Here is a 13,604-nt window from a genome sequence, read left to right on the forward strand (position 1 = left end):
GAACGTGGAGTGGAAAGAAAGGAATGTGGAGTGGAATGGTAAGGAATGTGGAATGAAATGTGGAAGGGAATTTGTAATGGAGTTGAAAGGAATGTGGTATAAAATGGAATGTAATGTGGAAAGGAATGTGATATGGAATGGAATTTAACGTGAAATTGAGTGGAATGGATTGTCGAATGGAATGGAATGGAATGGATTGGAATATTGAATGGAGTGGAAGGAATGGAATGGAATGGAATGCAATGTGGAATGCAATGGAATGGAATAGAATTCAATGGAATGGAATACCAGGGAATGCGGAATGTAACGTGGAACGGAATGGAATGGAATGTGGAATGTGATGTGGAATGGAATTTGGAACGGAATGGAATGGAATGAGAAATGTAGTGGAATGGAATGTGGAAAGGAATGGAATGGAATGTGGAATGGAATGGAATGGAATGTGAAACGGAATAGAATGGAATGTGGAATGGAATGGAAAGGAATTTGGAATGGAATGGAATCTGAAATTGACTGGATTGGAAATTGGAATGGATAGGAATAGAATGAGGAATGGAACATGGAATGGTATGTGGAATGGCATGTGGAATGGATTGTTATGGAAGGTGGAATGGATCGTGAAATGCATCGTGCAATGGAAAGTGGAAAGGAAGGTGGGATGTACCGTCGAAATTACCATGGAATGGAATGTGTAATGGAACGGAATCGAATCGACTGGAATATGGCATGGAATGGAATGGAATGTTGAATGGAATTTACAATGGAATGTGGAATGGAAGGGAATGGAATGTGAAACGGAATGGAATGGAATGTGGAATTCAATATGGAATGGAATGGAATGGATTTTGGAATGGAATGGAATGGAATGTGGAAAGGAAAGCGGAATGGAATGTAACGGGGTGTGAAATGCAAAGGAATGAATGGTGGAATGGAATGGAATGGAGTGGAAATTGGAATGGAATGGAATAGAATGTAGAACGGAGTGTGCAATGCTAAAGAATGGAAACTGGAATGGAAATCGGACAGGAACGTGGAATGGAAAGTGGAAGGGAATATGGAATGGAATTCGGAATGCTATGGAACGGAATGTGGATTGGAATGTGGAATGGAATGGAATGAAATGTGTTACGGAAAGGAAAGAAGCGGAAGGACGATTGGATTGGTATGGAATGTGGAATGGAATGTGGAATGGAATGCAGGATGGAATGGAGTGGAAGGTGGAATGGAATCGACTGGAAGGGAATGTGGAATGGAATGAAGAAAGGAATGGAATGGATTGTGGAATGGAACGTGGAATGGCACATCGAATGGAATTAAAGGGAAAGTGGAATGGAACGTTTAATGGAAAGTGGAATGGAAAATGGAATGGAATGGATTGGAATGTGGAATGGATTGGAATGGAATGTGAAATGTAATGTGGAAAGACATGGAATTGAATTTGCAAAGGAATGTGTAATGGAATGGAATGCAACGTGGAATGGAATGAAATTCAACGTGGAATGGAAATGAATGCAATGTGGATTGCAATGGAATGGAATTTGCAATGGAAAGGAATGTAATGTAGAATGGATTGGGATGGAATACAATGGAATGTGTAAAGGAAAGGAATGGAATGTAGAATTGAATGGAATGGAGAGGAAAGTGGAATGGAATGGATTGGAATGTGGAATGGAATGGATTGGAATGTGGAATGGAAAGGAATGGAATGTGGAATGGAAAGGAAAGGAATGTGGAATAGAATGTGGAATGGAAAGGAATGGAATGCAATGGAATTTGGAATGGAATAGAATGGAGTTGAATGTGGAACAGAATGGAGTGGAATGTGGAATGGAATGGAAAGGAGTGGAATGAGGAATGGAATGGAAAGGAATGTGGACTGGAATGGAGTGGAATGTTGACTGGAATAAAATGGAAAGTGGAATGGAATGCAGAATGGAATATAGAATGGAATGTGGAATGGAATGTGGAATGGAATGGAATGGAATGTGGAACGTAATGGAATGGAATGGAATGGAATGTGGAACGTAATGGAATGCAATGTAGACTGGAATTGAATGGGATGTGGAATGGAATTCAATGGAATTTGGAATGGAATGGGGTGGAATGTGTAATGGAATGGAAAGAAATGTGGAATGGAAAGTGGAATGGAATGCAAAGGGAAGTGGAATGGAATGGGGGGGATTGTGGAATGTAACGGAATGGAATGGAATGTGGAATGGAATGCAATGGAAATGAATGGAATGTAAAGTGCAGTGGAATGCAATGGAATATGGAGTGGAATGGAATGGATTGGAAAGTGGAATGGAATGTAGATTGGAATGGAATGGAATGCAATGAATGTGGAATGGGATGTGGAATGGAATAAAATGGAAAATGAAATGGAGCAGAATTGAATGTGGAATGGAATGGAATGAAAAGTGGAATGAAATGTGGAATGGAATGGAAAAAATGTCAAATGGAATGAGGAATGGAAGGGAATGGAATGTGGAATGGAATGGACTGGAATGGAATGCGGAATGGAATGTGGAATGGAATGTGGAATGCAATGGAATGGAACGGAATGTGGAATGGAGTGGAACTGAAAGTAGAATGGAATGGAATGGAATGAGGAATGGATAGGAATGGAATGCAATGAGGGATGGAATCGAATGCAATGCAAAGTGGAATGCAATCCAATGGAAAGTGGAATGGAATGGAATGGAATATGGATTAGAATGTGGAATGGAATGTGGAATGCAATGGAATGGATCGGAATGTGGAATGGAGTGGAACTGAACGTAGAATGGAATGGAATGGAATGAGGAATGGAGTGGAATGGAATGCAATGAGGCATGGAATCGAATGGAATGCAAAGTGGAATGGAATCCAATGGAAAGTGGAATGGAATGGAATGGAGTATGGATTAGAATGTGGAATGGAATGGAATGGAATGGAATGGATTGTGGATTGGAATGGAATGGAATATGGAATGGAATGGAATAGTATGGAATGGAATCGAATGTGGCACGGAATGGAATGGAATGTGGAATTTAATGGAATGGAATGAGGAAGGGAACGTGGAAAGGAATGCAGAAGGGAAAGCGGAATGTAACGTGGAATGGAACGCAGAATGGAACATGGAATGGAATGTGGAGTGGAACATGCAATGGAACGTGGAATGGAACGGAATGGAATGTGGAAGGGAATGTGGAATGGAATGTAATTTGTAATGGAACGGAATGGAATGTTTAAAGGAATGGAATGGAATATTTAAAGGAATGGAATGGAATGCAATATGGAATTCCTTGGAATTGAATGTGGAATGGAATGGAAAGGAATGTGGAATGGGATGGGATGGAATGTAATGTGGAATGGATTCTGCAATGGAAAGGAATTGAATGGAAATTAATGTGTAATGGAATGTAAATGACTATGAAGTGGAATGGAATGGAATGTGGAATTGAATGGAATTGAATGCAATACGGAATGGAATGGAATGCAATGTGGAATGCAATGGATGCAATGTGGAAGGGAATGGAATGGAATGTGGAATTGAATGGAATGGAACGAAGTGTGGAATGTAATGGAATGGAATGCAATGTGGAATGTAATGGAATAGAATGTGGAATTGAAAGGAATAGAATTTGGAATGGAATGGAATGGAATGTGGAATGGAATTTGGATTTGAACGGAAAGGAATGGAATGCAATGTATAAAGGAAAGGAACGGAATGTGGAATAGAATGGAATGGAATGTGGAATGGAATGGAATGGAAAGTGGAATTTAATGTAATGGAATATGAAATGGAATGTGCAATGGAATGGAATGGAAAGGAATCGAATGTGGAATGGAATGGAATGGAATTCACTGTGGATTCGAATGCAATGGAATATTGAAAGCAATGTCATGGAATGGAATGTTTAATGGAATGGAATGAAATGCAATGTGGAATGGAATGCAATGGAATATGGAATGGAATGGAATGGAATTGAATGTGGAATGGAATGTGGAATTCAATGCAATGGGAGGGAATGGAATGTGGAATGGAATGGAATGGAATATGGAATCGAATGTGGAATACAATGGAATGGGACGGAATGGAAAGTGGAATGGAAGGGAATGAAATATGGAATGGAATGGACTAGAATGTAATGTGGAATGGAATGGAATTCAATGTGGAAAAGAATGGAATTTAAAATGGAATGCAATGGATGGAAAGTGGAAATGAATGGAATGTGGAATGGAATGTGGAACGCAATTGAACAGAAAGGAATGTGGAATGCAATGGAATGCAATATGGAAAGGAATGGAATGGAGTGGAATGTGAAATAGAATGGAATTGAATGTGGAATGGAATGGAATGTAATGTGGAATGGTATGGAATGTAAAGTGGAATGGGATTTGGATTTGAATGGAAAGGAATGGAATGGAATTTGGAATGGAACGGAATGTGGAATGCAATGGAATGGATTATGGAACTGAATGTCATGGAATGTGGAATGCAATGTGCAATGCAATGCAATGGAATGGAATGTGGAATGGAATGTATTGGAATGCAATATGGAATGGAAAGCATTGGAATGTGGAACGGAATGCAATGGAATGTGGAATGGAATTTGGACTGGCATGGAATGGAATGCGGAATGGAATGGAATGGACTGTGGTATGCCATGTGGTGTGGCACGAGGAATGGAACCGAGAGAAATGTGTAATGGAACGCGAAATGGAATGGAATGGAAGGAGAAATGGAATGGGATGAAATGGGGAACTGAATGGAATGGAAGGTGGAATGGAATGGAATGTATTGTGGAATAGAATGTGGAATGGAAAGTAGAAAGGAATGGAATGGAATACGGAATGGAATGGAATGGAAGGTGGAATGGAATGGAATGGAATGGAATGTGGAATAGAATGAAATGGAATGGAGTGTGGAATGGAATGGAATGGAAGGTGGAATGGAATGGAACAGAATGTGGAATGGAATGTAATGGAACGTGGAATAGAATGTGGAATGGAATGTGGAATTGAATGTGGAATGTAATTGAATGGAATGTGGAATGTAATGCAATGGTAGATGGAATAAAATGAAATGGAATGGAATGTGGCATAGGATGGAATGGAGTGAAATGGAATGCATAATGGAATGGAATGTGAAATTCAATTGAATGGAATGTGGAATGTAATTGAACGGAATGTGGAATGGAATGCAATGGAAGGTGGAATATAAAGGAATGGAATGGAAAGTGGAATAGAATGGAATGGAATGCAGAATGGAATGGAATGTAATGTGGAATGCAATGTAAAGGAATGGAATATGGAAAGGAATGGAATGGAATGTGGAATGGAATGGAATGGGATGTGGAATGGAATGGAATGGAATGTGGAATGGAACGTGAAATGTATCATGGAAATGAAAGTGGAATGTATCTTGGAATGGAACGTGAAACGGAATGTGGAATGGAATGTGGAATGGAATGTGGAATTGAATATGAAATTGAATGGATTGGAATGTTAAATGGAACGTGGAATGGAATGGAATGGAATGTGGAATGGAATGTGGAATGGAATGTGGAAAGTAATGGAATGGAATGCGGAATGGAATCTAGAAAGGAAAGTGGAATAGAATGGAATGGAATGTGGAATGGAACGTGGAATGAAATAGAAAAGAATGTGGAATGGAAAGTGTAATTGAAACTGGAATGGAAAGTGGAATACAATGTGGAATAGAATGTGGAATGCAATGGAATGGAATGTTTAAACGGAATGGAAAGGAATATGGAATGGTATGTGGACTGCCCTGGAATGCACTGTGGAATGGAATGTGGAATGGAATGGAATGGAATGTGGAATGTAATGCTCAGTGGAATGTGGAATGGAGTGTGGAATTGAATGTATTGGAATGTGGAATGGAATGTGGAATGGAACGTTGAATGGAAAGGAAAGGAATGTGGAATGGAAAATGGAAAGGAATCTGCAATGGAATGTGTATTGGAATGGAATGGAATGTGGAATGGAACATGGAACGATATGGAATGGAACGTGGAATGGAACTTGTAATGCATCGTGGAATGGAACGTGGAATGGTATGTGGAATGGAATTTGGAATAGAATATGGAATGGAACGTGAAATGTAATTGGATGGAACGTTCAATGGAAGGTGTAATGTAAAGTAATGGAACGTGGAAATGTATGTGGAATGGAATGTCGAATGGAATGTAGAATGGGACGTGGAAAGGAATACAATAGAATGTGAAATGCAATGCGCAATGGAATGGAATGGTAAGTGGATTGGAATGTTGAATGCAATGTGGAATTGAAGGTAATATAATGTGGAAAGGTATGTGGAATGGAATGGAATGGAATGTGGAATGGAACGTGGAATGGAAAGTGGAATGGAATGGAATGGAATGTGGAATGGAAAACGGAATGGAGTGGAATGGAATGTGGAATGGAATGTAGAATGGAATGTTTTATGGAATGGAGTGAAACGTAAAATAGAATGCAATGGAACATGGAATGGTATGAAATGGAAAGTGAAATGGAATGTTGACTGGAATGGAATGCAATGTGGAATGGAATGTGGAATGCAATGGAATGCAATGTGGAATGGTATGTGGAATGGAATGGAATGGAATGTGGAATCGAATGTGTAATTGAATGTGGAATGGAACGGAATGGAATGTGGAATGGAATGTGGAGCGGACTGTGGAATGGAAAGTGGAATGGAATGGAATGGAATGTCCAATGGAACATGGAATGGAACGGAATGGAAAGTGAAATGGAACTTAGAATGGAACGTGGAATGGAACATGTAAAGGAATGTGGAATGGAATGTGGAATGGAATGGAATGGAATGTGGAATAGAATTGAATGTGGAATGTAATGTGGAATGGAATAGAATGTTTAAATAGAATGGAATGGAATGTGGAATGAAATGTGGACTGGAATGGAGTGCTATGTGGAATGGAATGCGGAATGCAATGGAATGGAAAGTGGAATGTAAAGGAATGGAAAGAAGAATGGAAGATGGAATAGAATGTGGAATGCAACGTGGAAAGGAACGTGGAATGGAATGCGAAATGGAATGGAATGTAATGTGAAATGGAATGGAATGGAATCTGGAATGGAATGGAATGCAGTGGAATGTTGAATGGAATTGAGTGGAATGGAATGGAAAGCAGAATGCAATGGAATGAAATTTGGAATGGAATGGAATGGAATGGAATATAATGTGGAATGGAATGGAATGTAATCTAATGGAAATTGGAATTGAATGGAATGGGATGCAGAATGGAATGGAATGGGATGTGGAATGGAATGGAATGAAATGTGGAATGGAACAGAATGCAAAGTGGAATGGAATGTGGAATGGAATGTGCAAAGGAAAGTGGAATGGAAAGGAATGGAATGTGTAATGGAACTTGGAATGGAATGGAATGGAACGTAGAATGGAAAGTAGAATGGAAAGTGGAGAGGAGTGTGGAATGGAACGTGGAATGGAAAGTGGAATGGAATGTGGAAGGGAAAGTAGAGTGGAATGGAATGGAATGGAATGGAATGTGGAATGGAACGTGAAATGTATCGTGGAATTGAAAGTGGAATGGATCATGGAATGGAACGTGAAATAGAATGTGGAATGGAATGTGGAATGGAATATGGAATTGAATATGAAATTGAATGGATTGGAATGTTGAATGGAACGTGGAATGGAATGGAATGGAATGTGGAATGGAATGTGGAATGGAACGTGGAATGGAACAGAATTTAAAGTGAAATTAAATGGAATGGGATGTGGAATGAAATGTGGAATGGAATGTGTAATAGAACGGAATTTAATGTGGAAAGGAATGGAATGGAATGTGGAATGGGATGTGGATAGGAAAGCAACGCATCGTGGAATGGAAACTGGAATGGAATGGAATGGAATGTGGAATGGAATGTGGAATGGAATGGAAAGGAATGTAGAATGGAATGTGGAATGGAATGTGGAATAGCATGTGGAATGGAACGCAATGGAATGTGGAATGGAATGTGGAATGGAAAGTGAAATGGAAAGGAATGGAATGTGGAATGGAAAGTGGAATGGAATGGAATGGAATGTCGAATGGAACGTGGAACAGAATGGAATGGAATGTCGAATGGAACTTGAAATGGAACGTTGAATGGAACGTGGAATGGAGAGTGGAATGGATCGTGGAAAGGAAAGTGGAATGGAATGTGGAAGGGAAGGTGGAACGGTATGGAATGGATCGTGGAATAGAACATGGAATGCAATGTGGAATGGAACGTGCAATGGAAAGTGGAATGTAAGGTAGAATGGAAATGAATGGAATGTGGAATAGAATGTGGATTGGAATGGAATGTAATCCGGAATCGAATGGAAAGGAATGGTATGGAATGTGGAATGGAATGGACTAAAACGTGAAAAGGAATGTGGAAAGGAAAGTGGAATGGATTGTGGAATGGAATGCAAAGGAATTTGGAATGGATGGGAGTTGAAGGTGGAATGGAATGTGGAATGGAAGGGAATGGAATGGAATGGAATGTGGAATTGAATGGAATGGAATATGGAATGGAACGTGGAATGGAATGGAACGGAACGTGGAATGGAACGTGGGATGGAATGCAATGTAACGTGGGATGCAATGTGGAATGGAATGTGGAATGGAATGGAATGGAATGTGGAAAGGAATGGAATGAATCCTGGAATACCGTGGAATGGAATGGAAGGTGGGATGGAATATGGAATGCAATGAGGAATGGAATGGAATGGAATGTGGAATGGAATGGAATGGAATGTGGAAAGGAATGGAATGAATCCTGGAATACCGTGGAATGGAATGGAAGGTGGGATGGAATATGGAATGCAATGAGGAATGGAATGGAATGGAATGTGGAATGGAATGGAATGGAATGTGGAATGGAATGCAACGGAATGTGGCATGGAGTGGAACGTGGAAGGCAATGGAATGGAATGTGGATTGGAATGAAAACGGATGTTGAATGCAATGGAATGGAATGGAAAGGAATGTGAAATGGAATGTGGAATGGAATGTGAAATGGAATGAAATGGAAAGTGTAGTCGAATGAAATGGATCATGGAATGTAATGGAATTGAACCTGGATTGGAATCGAATGGGACGTGGAATGGAAAGTCGAATGCAACGTGGAATGGAATGGAATGCAAAGTGCAATGGAATGTAATGGAATGTGCAATGAAATCTGGAATGGAATCTATTGGAATGTGTAAGGGAATTTGGAAGGGAATGCAAAATGGAATGGAATTGAATTTCTAATGGAATGTGGAATGGAACGTGGAATGGAATGGAATGGAAAGTGGAATGGAATGGAGTGGATCGTGGAATGGAACGTGGCATGGAATGGAATGGAACATGGAGTGGAACGTTTAATGGAATGTGAAATGGATCGTTGAATGGAAAGTGGAATGCAATGGAATGGAATGTGGAATGGATTGTGGAATGGAATGTGGAATGGAATCTGGAATGGAAAGTGGAATGCTATGGAATGGAATGTGGAATGCAATGTGGAATGGAACGGAAGGTAATGTGGAATGGAATGTGGAATGCAATGTGGAATGGAAAATGGAATGGAATGGAATGGAATATGGAATGCAACATGGAATGGAACATGGAATGGAACGTGGAATGGAAAATCGAAATGAACGTGGAATGGGAAGTGCAATGGAATATAGAATGGAAAGTTGAATGGAATGGAATGGGACATGGAATTGAACGTGGATTGGAATGGAATGGAATGTCGAATGGAAAGTAGAATGGAAAGTGGAAAGGAGTGTGGAATGGAACGTGGAATGGAAAGTGGAATGGAATGTGAAAGGAATGTAGAGTGGAATGGAATGGAATGGAATGTGGAATGGAACATGAAATGTATCGTGGATTTGAATGTGGAATGGACGTTGGAATGGAACGTGAAATACAATGTGGAATGGAATGTGGAATGAAATATGAAATTGAAAGTGAAATTGAATGGATTGGAATGTTGAATGGAATTGAATGGAATGGAATGCAGAATGGAATGTGTAATGGCATGTGGAATAGAACGTGGAATGGAATGGTATGTGGAATGGAACGTGGGACAGAATGTGGAATGGAATGAAATGGAAAGTGGAACGCAATGTGAAATGGAATGTGTAATGGAAAGTCGAATGGAAAGCGGAATGGAATGGAATGGAATGTGGAATGGAATGGAAAGGAATGTGGACTGGAATGGAATTGAATGTGGAATGGAATGAGGACTGGAATGGAATTGAATGTGGAATGGAATGTGGACTGGAGTGGAATGCAATGTGGAATGGAATGTGGAATGGAATGGAATGGAAAGTGAAATAGATTCTGGAATGGAATGTGGAATGGAACGTGGAATGGAATGGAATGGAAGGTGGAATGGAATGTGGAATGGAATGTGGAATGGAAAGGAATGGAAAGTAGAATGGAATGGAATGGAATGTCGATTAGAATGTGGACTGGAATGGAATGCAATGTGGAACGGAATGTGTAATATAATCGAAAGGAATGCGGAATGGAATGAAGTCGAATGTGGAGTGGATTGTGGAATGCAATGTTGAATGTAATGGAATGGAATGTGGAATGCAACATGGAGTGGAACGTGGAATGGAATGGAATGTAACGTGGAATAGAACTTGGAATGGAATCTGGAATGGAACTTGGAATGGAATGTGGAATAGAGCGTGGAATGGAAAGTGTAATGAAATGTGGAATGGAACGTGGAATGGAATGGAACATAATGTGGTATGGAAGGTGGAATGCACTGGAATGGAAAGTGTAATGGAATTTGGAATGGAACGTGGAATGCAACGTGGAATGGAAAGGAATGTAATGTGGAATGGAATGTCGAATGAAATGTGCAAGGCAAAGGAATGCAACGTGGAACGGAATGGAATGGAATGTGGAATGCAATGTGGAATGGAACGCAAACGAATGTGGAATGGAAAGTGGAATTGAGTGTGGAAAGGAACGTGGAATTGAAATGGAATGTGGAATGGAATGGAATAGAATATGGAAAGGAATGTGGACTGGAATGCGGAATGCATTGTTTAATGGAATGAAATGTTTAATGGAATGGAATGCTGAATGGAATTTAATGGAAATTGGAATGGAATGTGGAATGCAATGGAATGGAGAGGAATGTGGAATGGAATGGAATGGAATGTCTAATGGAATGCGGAATGGAATGTGGAATGGAATGGAATGTGGATTAGAATGGAATGGAATGGTATGTGGAGTGGAACGGAATGGACTGCTGAATGTGGAATGGAATGTGGAACGGAATACGGAATGGAATGTGGAATGGAATGCAATCGAATGAGGAGTGGAATGTGGAATGGAATGTGGAATGAAATGTAGAATGTAAATGAATTTAATGTGGAATGGAATGTGGAATGAAATGGACTGGAATGTGGAATGCAGTGTGGAATGGAATGTGGAATAGAATGAAATGGAATGGAATGGAATGTGGAACGGAATGTGGAAAGGAATGGAATAGAATGTGGAATGGGAAGTAGAATAGAATGTGGAATGAAATGTGGAATGGAATGGAATGGAATGTAGAAAGGAATGTGGAATGTAATGGATTGGAATGTGGATTAGAATGTGGAATGCAATGTGGAATGGAATGTGGAAAGAAAAGTGGAATGGAACGGAATGTAATGTGGAAAGGAATGTGGGATGGAATGTGCAATGGAATGTGCAGTGGAATGGAATGGAATGTGGAATGGACAGGAAGAGAATGTGGAATGGAATGTGGAGTGGAATGGAATGGAATGTGGAACTGACAGGAATAGAATGTGGAATGGAATGTGGAGTGGAATGGAATGGAATGTGAACCGTAATAAAATAGAATGTGGAATGGAATCTGGATGGAACGGAATGTAATGTAGAATGGAATTTGCAGTGGAATGAGGAATGGAAAGTTGAGTGGAATGGAATGCAAAGTTTAGTGGAATGTAATGGAAAGTTTAATGGTATGGAATGGAATGTAAAATGGAACGTGGATTGGAAGGGAATGGAATGTGGAATGGAATGTGGAATTCATTGTGGAATGGAACATGGAATGGAATGTAATGGAATGTGAAATGGAAAGGGGAATGGAACGTGGAATAGAATGCAATGGAATGTGGAATGAAAAGTGGAATGGAATGGAATGGAATCGAATGGAATGTGGAATGGAATGGAATGGAACATGGAATCCAATGTGTAATGGAAAGTGGAATGGAAAGTGAAATGGAATGTGTAAAGGAATGGAATGGAATGTGGAATGGAATGTGGAATAGAGTGTGGAATGTAATTGAATGGAATGTGGAATGGAATGTGGAATGGACTTTAATGGAATGTGCAATGGAAAGTGGAATGGAATGTGGAATGGATTGTGGAATGGAATGTGGAATGGAACAGAAAGGAATTGGAATGGAATGTGGAAAGGAAAGTGGAATGGAACTTGGAATGGAATGTAATGGAATGTGGAATGCAATGTGGAATGGCATGGAATGGAACTTGGAAGGGAACGTGGAATGGAACGTGTAATGGAACATAGTGGAACGTGGAATGGAACGTTGAATGTAACTTGGAATGGAATGGAATGTGGAATGGAACGTGAAATGCAATGGAATGGAACGTGGAATGTAAAGTGGAGTGGAACGTGTAATGGAATGTGGAATTGAACGTGGCATGGAATGTGGAATGGAATGTGGAATGGAACGGAACGGAACGTGGAATGGAATGGAATGTGGAATGGAACATGGAATGGAACGTGGAATGGAATGGAATGGAATGTGGAAAGGAATGTGGAATGTAATGTTGAATGGAATGGAATGAAACGTGGAAAGAAATGTGTATTGGAATGCAATGGAACATGCAATAGAATATAATGGAAAGTGGAATGGAACATATAATGGAGTAGAATGGAATGGAATATGGAATGGAATGTGCAATTGCATGTGGAATGGAATGGAATGAAACCTGGAAAGGAGGGTGGAATGGAAAGTGGAATGGAATTTAGAATGGTATGTGGAATGGACCGGAATGGAATGTGGAATGGAATGTGGAATTAAGTGTGGAATGGAACATGGAATGTAAAGGAATGGAATGTGGAATGGAATGTGGAATTCAATGGAATGAAATGCGGAATGGAATGTGGAATGGAATGCAATGGAACGGAAAGGAATGTGGAATGGATTGGAAAGGAATGTGGAACGGAATGTGGAATGGAATGGAATGGAATGTGGAAGGGAGTGTTGAATGGAATGTGGAATGGAATGTGGAATGGAATGGAATGAAAAGTGGAATGAAATGTGGATTGGAATGTAGTGGAATGTGGAATGGAATGGACTGGGATGTGGAACAGAAAGTGGAATAGAACTTAATGCAAATTAGAATGGAACATGGAGTGGAATGGAAAGGAATGGAATGGAATGTGGAATGGAATGGAATGGAATGTGGAATGGAATGGAATGGAATGTGGAATGGAATGGAATGGAATGTGGAATGGAATGGAATGGACTTCGGAATGGAATGTGGAATGGAATGTGGAATATAATGGAATGGAACGTGGAATAGAATGTGGAATGGCAT

The sequence above is a fragment of the Pongo pygmaeus genome, chromosome 22 (assembly GCF_028885625.2).
Source record: "Pongo pygmaeus isolate AG05252 chromosome 22, NHGRI_mPonPyg2-v2.0_pri, whole genome shotgun sequence".
Classification (NCBI taxonomy): domain Eukaryota; kingdom Metazoa; phylum Chordata; class Mammalia; order Primates; family Hominidae; genus Pongo; species Pongo pygmaeus.